The 10,068-nt window shown below is 43.0% G+C and overlaps 1 long non-coding RNA gene across 1 annotated transcript in view; it reads left to right on the top strand.

Moving 5' to 3' along the window:
- The first annotated feature begins 73 nt into the window (after positions 1-73).
- The window catches only part of LOC108167281 (uncharacterized), a 38,830-nt gene continuing 28,835 nt past the window's right edge, over positions 74-10,068 (top strand). Inside the window, exon 1 of the long non-coding RNA XR_001777640.1 lies at positions 74-314. This is a non-coding gene — a long non-coding RNA (uncharacterized LOC108167281). The remainder of the gene's footprint in view (positions 315-10,068) is intronic.

The following is a 10,068-nucleotide window of genomic DNA, read 5'->3' as shown; positions in this document are numbered from 1 at the left end:
GTGTGTGTGTGTGTGTGTGTGTGGGTGTGTGTGTGTGTGTGTTGGAACTAAACAGCTTCTTGGTATGAAGACTCTCATTATGGAAGCTGCTCTTTCATCCTCTGGTTCAAAGCGCGGCCCGGCCGTCGGCGGTGGGCGAGCAGACACAGACTAATGCTAGACGGAAGGAGAGCAGGAAGGGGAAGCACAGAAGATCAGGGATGGACGTTGGGATACAGTGGAGGGAGAGACGAGAAGGGGAATGTGAGGACAGAAGAGGATGGACCCCAGAGGGCCGGAGCTAAACGGCAGGCAGAGACAGGTGGCCTCGTTGGGTAAGTGAGGTGGGGTTGTTATGTAACCACGGTGACAGTGATGAAGGTCTCAGTCTGCATTCATCCATTATGCTCTGTCGAACGTCGCTAAGCCGCCAGGGCTAAAGACAAAATGTGAGCAGCGTTTCAAATAGGCACAGTATAACTCTGTCGTATGGTGGAGCTGATTTCTCGGGCACATTTTTAAAATTCATTATGGACAGACGGATGGACGAATGGATGGATGGACGCCAATTTCCTAACTTTTATGTTTTGGTTCCTTACTCATCCAGATCCTTAACAGATTTAATTCATCTCAAATCAAATTCAATACCTTTCAAAACTCACATTTCTATAGTTTTCTGTCTATTTTAACAATTTAAAAGGTTCCATTTTTATTTCAGGCAAATATTTCTTGTGCTTTTCAGTAACAGTCCCTGTTAGCATGGATGGACAGATGTCTGCTAACGTTATTTTTCCATACTTCCTGTACCAGACTGAACTCAAAGCTCTCCACATGTTTCCTCCTATCTACACTCCCCGCTCTCCCTCCTTCCGCCTGCTGACATCACGCCGCATATCAACTGTTTTCATCAAGCTGTTGTTATTTTCCTTTCCTCCTGCCATGAGCTGGCCTTTCCACGGGGGCCACAGATATTTTCTCCTCTTTTTTTTTTTTTTTTTTTAATAGCCTTCAGCTCCTGCAGCAGCAAATCAATGGAGCTCCATTCTGCTGGCGCGGCTTGCAGAGCGAGCGTTCAGCTGCTGACATCTGCCCCACCGTGTAACCGAGTGGATTGGGTTTTCATCTGTACATCGGCCCCGTGTCACGAGAGGCGGGCGAGATGAGATGTGGCTGCTTACTGCGGCTCGCGGCTAAGTGTGTGTTCCCATCTGTAACCCACCCTCATCATCATCCTCCTCCTCCTCACTGTCAGCCGTCTTTTGTGATCAGTGTAGCAGAGGTCAGTGTCAGGAGGTTTTGCATTTCATCTTTCCGTATACACAAGTGTGTCTCTGCCTTCCTTTATCTGTGTGTGTGTGTGTGTGTGTGTTGTTCTCATTCATCAGGCCAATAAATTATTAGCAGGTGCGACCGCTCAGATGCCTTTGAGGTACCGGGGGCAGCGAGGAAAGAGAAGGTCAGTCCTCTCGTGATTCTGTCAACCGCCGGGTTTCAATCATAACCCAAGGCCTCGGTTCGCTCTGTATGAGCAGCCGGTCAACCTGCGGCTCTGTCTGTTAAAGAGTGGAGAAATCAAGGTTCACGTTTTCTGCTCTTTTGGCCTTTTCAGACAGGCTGCGTTCAAAGCCTAATAAGAGAGCAAAGGAAAAACTGGAGGTTTTTTCTTTTTTAGCCGAGGTTCAGGTTTAAAATGTCAGAAGTGACAATCTGGTGCTTGGCAGCTATTGGTCATAATTGGGAGTGTAGAGATACATTTGGTTCGCGATACATGATATTTGATTCTTGAGAATAGATTGGGAGGAAAACTGAGATTTCACAGCAATAGCCTAGGGAAGAATGAATAGGAATAATTTTTAAAAGTCTGGAAAATGAAGGTTTCAACTTTCTCTAGCCGTGCGTCGGCTCACAGACAGAATTTATGTAACCAGGAGCAACTTAAACTCCTTCTATCAGTCTGTAATAATGACAGTAAACAGATGGAAAACTCCCACGGTCTCCATGGAGCGACTGGCAAGGAAACATATCTCGTCACCTAAGCAACAACAGAGTCTGATTATTTTTCTTTCAAACTCTCCTCTTCATTTCCTCATTGGCGTTCCATCGTTTTTTGTTTTTTTTTTAAGGTTGGGACTCGATAAACCTGCTGAGCTCCATGCAGGAACTCGGTTATTGCTGAATGTTTGCCGACCTGTTCGGGGAAACACCGGCAGCAACGCTGGGTACCTGCTTCCTTCCTGGTGCCGAGCACTCAAGCCAAAGTCGCGGCGTCCGTACGCACAAACACGAGGATTTACAGAGCGAGCCTCACATCATTCATTAAGATTAACTTTAGTGTTTATTTGTGAGCGAGTCAGCAAAGCGCTTGTGTTTGTCATTGATGCAATGCACTTCACACCTTTATGGAGTGTAAAACAAACGAGCTGTCAGTGATGCGGGTGAGATCAAATGCTGTGTGCGTGTATGATTCACTGGCGGTGGGCGTTTGGAGAGCTTCTTCTTCTGCATGCTAAACTGATGCCACAGGCTGTGAGGGTCAGCACATACCAACGCTCAGGCAAAGGACAGCTCAGGTTGGGAGGACGAGCTGGATTCCCGTTTCTCTGGGCGACAGAAACACTTTGAGAGTTTGAGAGTCTACTGAACCCGTCGCCTGATGGTTCCTTTCGCACTGATGGTCCTGTTGTGTTTTACCTCTCTCCCTCTTTGAAGTAAACTTTTCCAAGCTGTCTGGAACCATTTGTTTTGGAAGCAGGGTAAACAGTGGCGCACACTTCTTTCAGCTGGCTTAGAGCTGCAGTATGTAATTTTTATGAGAAATGTTTTTTTTTTTTTTTACATATTTGTTGAAGCTGTCACCGTTCCGTGACAGAAGATCTGTGAAAAGATCGATCTCCTCCGACTCCTCTGGGAGCAACTCGATCTTTTAACAGATTATCTGTCTCATGATATACCAACGACATAGCGACAGTTTTAACGAAAATTGGTAAAAAAAAAAAAAATAAANAAGATTATTTAAAACACAACTTTAACATAAACATTTTTTGCAGTGTATTTCTCTCCCAAATGAAGCCACCATTTGAAAGGCTGTTGCCATTAACTATAATTATTATTATTTTTTTTTAATAAAAGTGACAGACTGCAACTTTAACTAAGTTCAAGATTGCTGTTCACAAATGCTTTCCACTCAACCTTAGTAGAGCTAGCACTACTTTGCAAAGAAGAAAAATCTCAGTCGGGATCGATGGCTAGAAAACTTGCAATTAGAAGAGCAGTAACATGTGCAAGGTACTGTCTGTGTGTGTGTGTAAAGTAAAGTTTGAGGGGTGTATAAATCCATCTGCGTCTTTTCCTAGGAGCTGCAGTATTATCCTGTCCCAGTTACCACTGAGGTTTCTTAGCTTCTCGGCAGCAAACTAATGCAAATATGAAAATTGCATCCCCTCCAATGTGACAACCTAAAGGCAAACAGCTAAACAAATCAGTCTCCAGACTCTGAAGGCAGAGCTCGCCTGCTGCTCTTGTTTAATGCAGGAGGCATTTTGCAGTGCGGGGATGAATAAAACATCAGAGCACCTTGTTTATTTCCATCCTTCAACCGTAACTCGTTCTTTACATAATTGAATTCTATCTGGCCCGTTCGAGGCAGTGCATCTAATTGAACCTCTAGCCGTTAGCTGGGGAATGATTTGTTTCCATAACGCCGACTCTGAATTCTCACCAAGCGGAGCTCGGTGGGATCGCATAAGGGTCGGTGTCGGGGCCTTCGGCCCCACCTGTGGTAAGAGAGTGGATTGTTTGCATCATCTCCAAGCTCTTGCTGGAGGGTTTTCGAGCCGCTCGTGTTTGCTTCTGCCTGGTGTCGGGGATCGTTCAGTGTGTGAGTAGCCATTCTCACAGCGGCCAACACACCAAACAGAATCTGCGCCGCGCTTCCTTCCCTCCTTCCTCTCCTTCTTCTTCCACACAATGTTTTTCTGTTCATGTGGAATGTGTTGCCCGATCTGTTATGTTGCACGTTGCAGCAGACTCTTCCTCCCCACTTGGCAAGCTTTGCTTGTGAAAGATGTTTCCCTCACTCTCTCCTGACTTCTCTATGGACGCCATTGTTGCCTGAAATTGATGGTCACATTCAGGTCCTTCTTCCTCCTTCTCACACAGGACTGCGCCACATTAGGATTCAGCACCAACATGGAAACAGGGGGAGCCACTTGTGGACACATGTGGGAAAGGGATAAAGGAAGAAGGGCAGCTCTTAAAGGAATAGTTCAGAATTTCTAAAGGGAAGTATTGTTAAAGTMGTAACAAAAGTCATTACCTAGTCTCCATAAYTTCTTCATTTACTAGAGATCTRWGGTTGCTTTTTTACAAGAYCGCTGCCGTTTCTTTCRRATGTTGATCGGCAACTCCAAGACACCTTTCGTCAGCTGTAGTTGTCATGMCAGGCCAGTAGAAAGCACTGGCCTGGCATGACAGGCCAGTGCTTGAAGCACATTTACAATGTGCTTCCAGCTCATTGTAAATGTCTCACATGTAAAACATATATTCCTTATCAGAAATTGTGCTAAACTGAACAGGCTAAGTAGCACAACGCAGCACAATGCTATCCTCCATTTTTCTTGTTGCGACACACTTACAGGCAAATATGTCAAAAACGTATTGTTATGAAAGTTATATACTGCAGCTCTAATGGCAAACGTTTTCATAAAGTGACTCGGCTTTACTCAAGAGAAATCCTGGGAGGTCAAACAGTTTGATAGAAGATTTACAGGTTCGACATCATTTGCATCTGAAAAGCTGTCAGGCGACATAAAGGCACCCGGTGGCTCAGTGACAACCAGTCAACATCACTCGAGTGAAAGTTAGCAGAGTGTGAGAGGAGTTGTCCGTGTTACTGCAGCCAGCTGGACCCGGAGACTCTGACCAGGTCCTGTCTCCTCCAATTAGCCCCACTCAGCCTCTCACTGCTCCTAATTTAATCCTTCTGCTGAGCTCAGCCCGAAGTAAACAGCTCATGTGCTCAGGCTATTTCACTACTAACCCTCAATGCTTCTCACTGGCAGCAGCTGTATTAAACAGGTCCGTGTGCAACCGATGTGTGTCGAACAGGGTCTTAGCAGCTATTACCGTCCCTCACTCCCTGCTTGTCTCATATAAACACCCAGAATGCCTGTGGATCAGCAGGGAAGAGCGGTTGTTAGCTGGACTCCTGGTTCTAACCTGTCCTGCGTGTCCTTGGGCAAGACACTGAATTACCCGTTGCCTGTCTGCAAATTGATGTGTGATTGTGTGAGCATGGGGAAATTGGACTTGTTGTTGAAAAGTGCTGTGGCTGGCCGGTAAAAGTAGCACACTGCCTTGCAAAAGTTTGGATAACTATTGAGCTTTTCAGCAATAGGTCAAGTTCAAAGCAAGGAATTGGTGGTTAAGCGATGAATCATAAGAAGGAATGGGTGGCATTTTCAGGATTGTTGAAAAATAGTTCCATCAAGAAGGTACACATTAACTAACATGGCCTTTTGTGAAAWTGTGATTGTCCCCTGTACCGAATAACTGCTTGTGCTACTTGCTACAATCGGCAGTGAGTCTTCGACATTGTTGGGGAGGACTTTCAACCATTTCTTCTCTGCTGAATTGTTTCAAATCCGCCACATTGGAGGACATTCAACAGGAACAACTTTCTAAAGTCGTAACACCGTATCTCAATCAGAACTAAGTGCAGACTTTGACTAAAACACCCCCAAAACTTTCCAGAGGCAGACCCGCTTGTGAACTTTTGCTCATTGTCCTACTGAATAACCCATGAGAGACTGAGCTTATGACCACAAGCCAATATTTGGACATTCTCCTATAGGATGTTCTTCTAGGGAACAGACTTCAATCCACCATCACTCTGTTTGACTGTCGATGTGATGTTCTTTTCTGTTAGTTTTATGCCAGTTGTAATAGGACGAAGACCTTCAAAAGCCCTCCACTCCTTTCTCTTCTGTACACAGGATCTCTGAAGGTGGGCCTTTRTTTTCTTTTACTTCAACAGTTTGCCTGGGACTCTAATAGGTTGCCATCTTGGCCAGTTTCTTTCTTAATGTTAAATCTTGAACACTGACCTTAAGAGAGGAAAGTGAGGCTTGCGGTGCATTATATGTTGTCCTTAGTTATTTTGTGACCTCCTGGATCAGTTGTTCATGCACTTTTGGAGTCATTTTGGTAAGGTTTGCCATTATTCGATGTTTTCTCTAGTTGTAGATACCAGTTTTGATGTTCTGATATATGTAGTTACGGCCAAAACAATAAGAACAGAAGAAATCTGTATGAAGGCGAATACTTTTTTATGATTGTAGAAGATATCCAGTATCTGCACAAACCTATTGGTTGTCAATTTGTGATGCAAATGTAGAATAGTTTTCTCGGTTGTGGTAGATTTTGTAAGCTAACGTGGCCGAGGCAGACATTTTCACTCCATTCATACTGAATGGTAGAAACAGTCTCTGAGTATTTACACTACCACCATAACATTTTATAACATACATTTACGAGCATGTCAGCTTCTGAGGGCAGACTTGACTGATGCCGTCAATAATTATGGAAATTAACATTCTCCAAGTCATCCCAAATGACATCATTCCTTTGAGAAATAAAAGCTTTGAAGGTTCAGACATCCAGCCCTCAGACACAAAGCAGTTTGTTCTTCCTTGCTTGAATGTAGACGTTCTACGGCTGATCACATATTGCTGATTCAGTTACCGAGCTGTGTATCGGTGTATAAATGTGAGCGTTTGTGAGTGCGAATGGGTGAATGTGACTCTAGTGTAGTGTCAAAAATGATTGGATAAAGCGCTATATAAGTTCAGTCTATTTACCATTTAATGCTGCGGAGGTCGAACGAGGCCAAGTTAAAGAGCAGCGCGTACTAGAAAACAAAAAGTAAGCYGATCCTGATGTTTTGGAGTAAAAGAGGATGTGGCGGAGGTGGAGGTTACATTGGAATGAATGGAGCGGCTGAACATGTGGGGATCATGCATGTGCTAGCTGCCGTTGTTGCGGTGAYTGACGGCCGGTTTCAGGTGAACTGGAGTGAAACCAGAGACTTGGAGGAGAACAGACGCTCACAGGCTCAGGTTGATTGGGTCAGTGTTTCCACTCACACCTCACCATCCTTCAAAGGACTGTGCTGCAATGAGACACCCTGTCTAAGCAGGTTGTTCGGTATTCAAGGAGGTAAAGCATCTCTCCGACTCAGCACGCTGGAACCTTTGCTAGGCTCACATCTTCGTTTTCTAACTGTTACTTATCACCCATGTGAGTTATAATAGAATCCACATAGACAAAAATCCCTATGTGCCGCAACGTTTTATTTGGATCGTCACAGGAATGCATCCACCCATTCCCTTGGGATAGCTCAGCACATTTTACTCATTCATGCGTAATTTCTGAATGTCGTGCAGCCTCTTATGATTAAACCAGCAACAGTTTGGACAAATCGGAGAAGACTCCGCTTTACAGCCTCTGATAAACTTAAACCCTAAAGACCAACCAGCAGTAAGACCTGCCGTTGATTAACTTCAATTGATTGATTGATTGATTGATTGATTGATTGATTGATTGATTGATTGATTGATTGATTGATTGATTGATTGATTGATTGATTGATTGGCACAAATTGGGAAAGTCCTTTGGAGCAATATCTAAGCAACTCCAGATTCTAAGATTGGAGTTGCTTTACAGAAATAAAAGTTATTTGGATCTGTCACCATTTTGCCAAAGCATGGAAGGTAGACCAAGCTGTTTACTTCACATGACGGGAAGTTAGGATATTCATGAATAACAAAGGATACACAAAGGCTTAAGCCTGCCATTTCCTTGACCATAACAAAACATTGGACTGCCTGTAGGGAAGCAATTCCTGTCACCATTCACTGAAAAAATGACAACAAAAGACAAAAAAAGCATAAAAAACTGACACCTTCAAGACAAAGATCAGTCAAAAGATATGATTAGAGGTGTGGAGGTGAGACTTTCAAATTTAATGAACTGTGAAGCACGGTGGTGGTGGTATCATGCGGTATGACTGTTTTGCTGTAAACACTACTGGTGCAGTGCACAAGGTGACTGAAATAATAAACAAGAACCTCCAGGTTCTTCAAATCGAGGATCGGAGGTGTGAAAGTTGGACCAAGTGTTTCGAAATGACGATCCTCAACAAATCGAAACTGCTTTCATAAAGGAAAAGGCAAAAGGAGGCATGCATAAAACTATTGGAACTGTCCTATTCCCATTATTCCTAATGTGATTAGGATATTTCTAGGTCTGCTGGCCAACAGCTTTTGAATCATTTTTCTACAGCTTTGCTATCCAGTCCAGTAAATGTGCTTCTTAGTCAACGTTTTTCCCAAAAGATTCAGTCTCATTTGTCTTAGTAGTTAGTTTAATATTCTTGTTTTTTCTTTGCTTCTGGATATCCTAAGTCTTTTTTATTTGCCCCTTTAGGCAATCTTTACTACCAGCTCCCTTATTAAATAAACCGTTTGACAAAAGGCCATTGTAACCAACTTCAGTCCTGGTTGGATGTTTTATGTTTTCCTGACAAGAAAAGGTGTGACAAATTTTTTTTTATTCTTTATTTACAATAAATCTCGACAACTCGCTCCAAAGGAATGAACTCAATGATGACATGGCGGAACCTAGAGAAACACCAGGCAGTAGATCTGCTCTCTTTCTTTAAATAGACTTTCCAGACACAAGGCAGACTGCACCTCGCGTTGCCATGGCCCCTTTATTTGTTTACATTTTTAGCTCGTGACATCATGCATATGCCGACTGTGTCACGTGCCTTGGCCGAGCCCCAGCAAGAATTCGTAGCTGTTTAACCTGATCGGAATAATCTGCCACAGCAATGCGCTTTGTCTCACTGCAAGACTTGGAAAACAATGATGACCTAAAACAATGACGGCATTAGTGACTCAACTGGGCTATTTCGGATTTGAAAAGGTGTCGCATATACATGCACAGGCTACGTTTTCTGAAAAGTGAAAGGTTGGTTGCTGTGGTGGCGCATGGGGGTTTAGGACAACCCACTTAAGGAGGCCGTAGTTCTCGACGTCACAGGTTCAAGTCCCGGTCTGATGGCCTCTGCCACATGTCTTCCCACTCTCTCAACCACTCAAATAAAGGCCACCTGTGCCAAAAAGCCTTTAAAAAAGTGAAAGGTCTTCATTGAAGATGGGGTGACGGTAGAGACGGGACAGGTTGTTTGCTTAGTGTTTGAGATATTTCAGTATATCACCTCCAGGCGATAGTAATCAGTGTTTTCTCCACCATCTGAAACAAAACTAACTAAAAATCTCTGCTAGCAGCTTAAATGGACGCTGTATTCAATATTTTTCCCTCTTTGTCACACAGGACAGCTGTTTTTTTATCCGATGCTGATTTCTTAACCCATCATTTGATCCACATCAAAACACTTCTAGTATTTCATGTCCTTTTTGTTTGTCTGCCCACAAACAAAAAGCTTCTCACTGTATTCATATTTACAATTTTGCTCTATGTTGCTCCGATGCACCAAAATGTGCTGTCTTTCTTGCTGTTTCGCAAAAAATTCAAAAAGTATTGATGGTTGTAGAGAGACGACTAATCAGATGGGTCGGTACATTTCAGCTTTAGTTGTTTGTAAAGAAGTACAGTGAGGTTCAGAAAAACAACTTTGTTTGAAATTAAATGTATTGAAATGAATTATTCCTAGAATAATTACTAGTTTCTACTTATTATCATTATTATTAGTAGTAGTAGTAATGACCATTCTTTATATTAAAGAATTACTACCATATCAAAATCTGCCTTTCAATGAAATAAGATTTGAACCAAAAACATTTTTATCTTTTAGCATTTTCTTCACTCAGACATTGTAGGATTCATAATCCAAAGCTTGAGGTTAGACCTTTTTTTTTTAAAGACCAGTACTTTTTCATGAGCTCCAGGTCTGCTCTAGACTCCAAGAAACATTATGAGAAAAGTTAAACTAACATGAATAAGAGAAACTGGCCTACCAGCAAAAGATTAGCTCAGAAATGTACACACACACACACACACACACAC

This window comes from Poecilia reticulata, linkage group LG19, assembly GCF_000633615.1.
Source record: "Poecilia reticulata strain Guanapo linkage group LG19, Guppy_female_1.0+MT, whole genome shotgun sequence".
Taxonomy (NCBI): Eukaryota; Metazoa; Chordata; class Actinopteri; order Cyprinodontiformes; family Poeciliidae; genus Poecilia; species Poecilia reticulata.
Note: the sequence above shows the minus strand (reverse complement) of the source record. Positions and strands in the feature narration are given on the sequence as shown.